The 6,133-nt window shown below is 40.0% G+C and overlaps 1 long non-coding RNA gene across 1 annotated transcript; it reads left to right on the forward strand.

Annotated features, from left to right (window-relative positions):
* The first annotated feature begins 3,338 nt into the window (after positions 1-3,338).
* LOC121708656 lies at positions 3,339-4,496 on the forward strand. The gene is made up of 3 exons (XR_006031732.1): positions 3,339-3,441; positions 3,540-3,827; positions 3,920-4,496. It is a non-coding gene; the product is annotated as an uncharacterized LOC121708656 (long non-coding RNA).
* Positions 4,497-6,133: the final 1,637 nt, after the last annotated feature.

Consider the following 6,133-nt stretch of genomic DNA (forward strand, 5'->3'; position numbering starts at 1 on the left):
TTTACTGCTATGTGTTTTACCCCTTTAGCCTTACTGTTTATTATTTAAGCAATATAGCACTCGTGGGATTGGTCATGGATATTCCCACGGGTGTTGTTCGGCCGTAGCCACAAGGCCAGAGGCAGAGTGGCGCAGAGAACCACTCAACTTTATTAATTTATGGTGAATAAATGTTACACTACTGTGCACAGCCCCATGCTTTTCTGACGTGACGATGCTAGCACGTTAGCAGCGGTTATCTAACTATGCTAACGTTAGTTATCTACAATTCTCCTCCAAGTGACAATCATATTATACACAATGCTGGCAATGCTGAGAACAATTAACATCCTCGTTTATCTTACTTACATTGAGTTGACTGTGTACCTTAATCCACAGATGTGGTATGAGAACATTGTGTCAAAGCGTTGTCCAAATCAATATCCAGGGATATTCCAACTCATGGAACGTCTCTCGGCCAATTAGAAACAAATAAATAGTTCCATAGAACCTAATTGTTGTATAATCTATTTTGTTTTGTGTTTTTACCCCTTAGCCTAACTATGTATTATTTTAGTATTTGATTGCATTGCTAGTCCCCCTTTTTATTTATTGACTTATTTTAACTGTGAGGCACTTGAGTCTTTGTATCTTTGTACTCTGCCATAATTGTGTTACTGGGAAGCACTTTGGGTCAACTGCTGTTGCTTGTTAAGTGTACTATAGAATAAAAGTGGCTTGACTTGACTTCTGATTTTACATTTTTTTGGTATTTGACCCAGCTGTCCCTTAAGGATATTTGCAGCTTATCTTTTTCCACTTACGTTCAGCCCTCCAGCATACTAGTCAATAATGCCAGTCAGCCAGGGTCTGGTTTTAGTTTCAGAATAAAGTGTTTTAAAAGGAGCAACAGTGTCGAGGATACCATTACAGGTTGAGTAGAATGTGGAGGTTAGCGCCACAATATTCTGGCCAACTGGTGGTTGAGTCCCAGCAGCACTTTTAAATGCAACAGAGAAACGTTCTGCAGTGGTAGGGTTAATAATATGGTGGTAACGCGCAGATTATTAGATAAGAGAGAGAGATTTCAGGCACGTGATCTGAGAAAACAGCATCATAGATTTCTATATTAAACACAGGTAGAAGTAGTCTATATCATGAACAAACTGTCAAAAATAAGCCCCGCCCCCTGGAATGTCATAAATCACGCCGTAACCACGCCTCTTTATGCAAATTAGCCATGTGGTTGTCACCACGTGTTGTTTGTTATTGTTATTGTTTTGTGAGTCATGTGACAGTCATGTGACTGGTGTCAAACCCCTGGGCAGCCATATTGGATGTAGAGTCATGTGACAGTCATGTGTCTGGTGTCAAACAATGCCACGCCCCCCTTGGCAGCCATATTGGATGTAGAGTCATGTGACAGACATGTGACTGGTGTCAAACCCCTGGGCGGCTAGGCGCTTTGGTTAAAAAGGTGTCAACCAAATCCCATGCACTGTAATTTTTATAACTAGGATCATGGAGGTGTGTGTGTGTGTGTAACCAAATGGGTCTGGAGGAGGTGTTGGGTCCGGGCATGTCTCTGAGTGTGTTGTTTGAGACCCCTTTCATGTGGCTTATCATATAGTTGGCTAGCCGGAGTCGTACTGTTTAACTGATTACAAACACAATGGTTAATTATGTATGTATGTATGTATTGGGGGTCTATGAACCCCCTCACTTTGTAGAGGAGGTGTTGGGTCCGGACATGTGTCTGAGTGTGTTGTTTGAGACCCCTTTCATGTGGCTCATCAAACAACAGGCTAGACTCAGTCGTACTGTTTAACTGATTACAAACACAATGGTCTCTGTGAGAACTGTATATGGCTAGTGACGACTGTATGCATGCACATAGGGTCATTGTAATGATGTGTTTTGGGTGTGCTAGGTAACCACGTGTCTGACCTGAGGTCACTAACTACTCTATATATTGTAATGTAAGTAGTGTGTGTATTGGTCTTTGGATCAAACAATTAACTGCGTGATGGTTAGAGCCTCATACTTGTCGTCTGGTGTCACTAACTACTCTGCATATTGTAATGTAAGTAGTGTGTGTATTGGGCGTATGTTCAAACAATTAAAAGCGTGTTGGCTGGGGGGTGGCGACTGTCTGGATCTACAATTGTAATAAGGACTAGGGCATACAGTAGGCGGGCTGACGAGGGTCGTTGTCAATGATCTGTTGACCAATTGTAGGCCTGACCTGACCTACAAAGTAATGTAATGTCATATTACCAGCCTACATTTTGAATGGTCAGCCCCTAATGTTCAAAATGCTGTCAACTAGTTGGACCCAGCTGCGCAGCCCATGATGCGTGGGCCAAGGATTCTGCACACTGTTCACGTGCTAACTTAGTGGCCAGACAGTGCTCAGCTCGAGAACCAATCAGAACTGTCAATTACCTCGCACCGGCGGCAGATGGATCTACGACTGCACAGAGTGGAGGAGGAACTTTTCCTGTCGTTGGAGTTCGGTGGATATTACTAGGACATTTCTCTGTTATCATTGCTACCGTGCGTCCATGAGACTAAACCACGGTCTTATGTCAAGTATGTCAAGAGATCTACTAAATGAGTGGCATGTTTCTGAAATGTGTGAATAAACCAAGAGTTTGGAAAGTGACATCTTCCTGTTCTTATCGGACAACCTGAGACGATTGCTGCCTAACCAAATCAGCACTAGTACACATCAGTCTTGTGTCGGGTTCATCTCCCAGCACCCTCTTTTACACCTAAGGTTTTAAAGCCCTGTTAGAACAGTCTGCCGGGGGATTCATCAGTCTTCATCATTGACTTGGCTGTTGTCAGAAGAAAGTTGTGCAGCATGGACCTCAGTATTATTATATTACATTACATTTAGCAGACACTTCTTGACCAAAGTGACTTACATATTATGTCAGCTATATTACAAGGGATCACATTGTCCCCGGAGCAACTTGGGGTTAAGTGCCTTGCTCAAGGGCACAACGGTGGAAGCCGGGAATTGAACCGACAACTTTCAGGCTACTGCACGCTAGCCCAGCTCCTTAACCACTACACTACCACCAGTACATGTGAGTATGTATATGCATTAAGAGCTATTTACCTTTACTGTCAATGGTGGTCTATAACCTACATGAAATACTTTAATTGGCATTAACACATTTTTTGTTTTTGTTTTTAACAGGTTGTCAATCCTTGATGGTTCATTGAATACATCTGATAGTCCTTTAGCATCTAATGATAGACCCAGATATCTGAGCCTACTTTGTAAGTATCCCCAAGCTAAATATTATCTAGTGTGGAGATTTGTATTTGTTTATGGCTGTTTCCTTTTCTTTTTATTAGTAGGCTATTTGTTAACTTTGTATTCTGATTGTTTCTACATTTCAGTGCATGGTGATATACTTAACAGGGCTGAGAGTGATCGTGCTTCTGAAGGTATGGTTTCCCCCCTGAGTTTTCTGCTTGATTTCATGTCGGAATCTAAAAGTGTTTCTTTTCATATTTACACATTCAATATCCATTCTATTTCGTAGCCACACCACCGGTTCTATCTGATGATAATCAGGTCATCAGAGACTCCGACACAACAGAGTCCATTCTGCTTGGCGAACACGAATTGGATATACCGATCGGGGTGGCTGAAGTGGAGGTCACAACAAGTAGCCCCGCTGCATCTACAGACGCTACAGCGGGGGTATCATCCGACGTCCGTATCCATCACAAAGCAGCTGAGAAGTGTCGTCATTGCGATGTTGAAGAAGATCTAACCGAAACTGGGGGGTCTGCTAAGCGGCTATATGTGGGTGTTCAAGAAACGATTGGTAAGTTGAAATTCACCAATATCTATTTATGATCAAATAAAACAAATAAAACGCTAAGCGCGGCATAGTAATGTGTTTGCAATCATTTACAGACCTGACTACAACGGATGACGCGATAGGCCTTGGAGACGCATCTATCAACAACGGGGTTACTTATTCAAAGGACTATCGACCTATTGTCAAGACTCAATCTGAGGATATTAACCGCACGGATTTATGGACTGATACACAACTTGAAGCATGGGATATTAATGGAACAGATTTTGATGATATATCTGACGGGGATATACTAAACGCTGTGGAAGCCATCGAATCCTGTTAAGTTCATAAAAGGTCAGTTTTAACGGTTGTTGATGACTTGGGGTCGGCTGGGCCCTCTGTAAGTAATGCAGTGTGTGATGTAAACTCAGGTCACTATAAGTACACAGATACAGAATTAGCCTTGGATACTGTTGTGTTGATGCTAAATGATGTTAAGGCAAAATGTGGTGAGCGTTTAATACACACATGACTCCTAGTGCTACCGGGATAGTAGATCCATGCGGCAATGCGTTAGATCTGGTTGTTGGTGCTATGAAAATTCTGCAGGAGATCTGCAGGGATAATTACGTCGCTACAAGAAATCATGCGAAGAATTTCGCGGTTGTTATGGATGGTATACAGAGCAGGGATGACCCTTTACTGATCACCCTTTACCGTATGCTTCTTCTTCTTCTTCTTCTTCTTCTTCTAACGCACTTAATGCAGCTTCAACCGTTTAACGTAGAAACTTCATTCAAACTATGTTACGTAGGTCTTACTTAGGACATGGGTGCTATGTATTTTTCAGCTTTGTAACTTTTATACTTTTTAAACTATTAATTAAAAACTAATCAAAATTTCCCCATTGACTTAACATTATGATTATGACATCACAATACGGCTGTTAAGCAATTAGAATCCTATGGCAGGTGTTTGGGCCACCTGGATCAACTGCCAGTCTCAGGCTTTAAGCATACAAACTGGCCCTATTAAGACTACACATCCTGTTCAACTGCTTCCTCTGCCAAAACTGTTTCAAAATAAAAGTCCTCACTACAATATTTCACTGTTAAACAATTTAACCCTTTAAACTACTGAACATTTTAACTGTTCAGCCATTGAAACTGTTACTTGTCAACAACTATGACTCCTACCCAGTGTAGCTAGTTAGCTAAGTAACATGGTTAGCATAGTTAGCATGTTAGCATGCTAGTTAGCGTTTTTAGCATAACTACTAAAAATGATTAACTAAGTTAGCTAAGTAACATGGTTAGCATAGTTAACATGCTAGTTAGCATAGTTAGCATAACTGCTAAAAATGATTAGCTAAGTCACATGGTTAGCATACTTAGCATTTTAACATTGTTAGCATGCTAGTTAGCATAGTAACTTGGTTAACATTATTATCTTTGTTAACATAGTTAGCATAACTGCTAAAAATGATTAGCTAGGTTAGCTAAGCCACATGGTTAGCATAGTTAACATTGTTAGCATGCTTGTTAGCATAGTTATCATTATAGTTTTGACTAAACTATTAGAAAACATTAGCTAAGTTAACTAAGTAATATGGTTAGCATAGTTAACATTGTTAATATAACTACTAAAAATGAATAGCTAAGTCACATGGTTAGCATAGTTAGCATTGTTAGTATAACTGCTAAAAATGAATAGCTATGTCATATGGTTAGCATGTTAGCATTCTTAATATTTTAGCATAACTGTTATAAATTATTAGCTAAGTTAGCTAAGTTACATAGTTAGCATTGTTAACATAGTTAACAGCATTAGCATTATTAACATTTAAAAAAAACTGCTAGAAAACATTAGCTAAATTAACTAAGTTAAGTAACTTGGTTAGCATTATTATCTTTGTTAACATAGTTAGCATAACTGCTAGAAAACATTAGAGCCATTCCAACTGTCAGTTATCGTCAACTATCTACCTAAATAATTTAACCTTACACTATCTACCTATCTATTTAACTGTTCAGTCATTCCAACTATATTAAACCTCATCTACCTAGCAACCAATATAGTTTGTTTTTACTCTGTATGATGTTTTACATCACAACTTTAGCATTTTCCTGCACTGGTAATTCCTTGGAATTGCATTTCTAGTTAAACTTCGCACTCTTAGACCGACTTATACACGGCGGTGAAATGGCGTATTCAGCTGTCTAAATTCGAATCATATGCTGGGGGAGAAATCGTCGGACATCCATGATTATTTTGTTATTCAGCACCCCTGGTCAAAAATATGTTCCCGCGCGCCTGGAAGTAGGCTA

Source organism: Alosa sapidissima, chromosome 5, assembly GCF_018492685.1.
Source record: "Alosa sapidissima isolate fAloSap1 chromosome 5, fAloSap1.pri, whole genome shotgun sequence".
In the NCBI taxonomy this organism is placed as follows: domain Eukaryota; kingdom Metazoa; phylum Chordata; class Actinopteri; order Clupeiformes; family Clupeidae; genus Alosa; species Alosa sapidissima.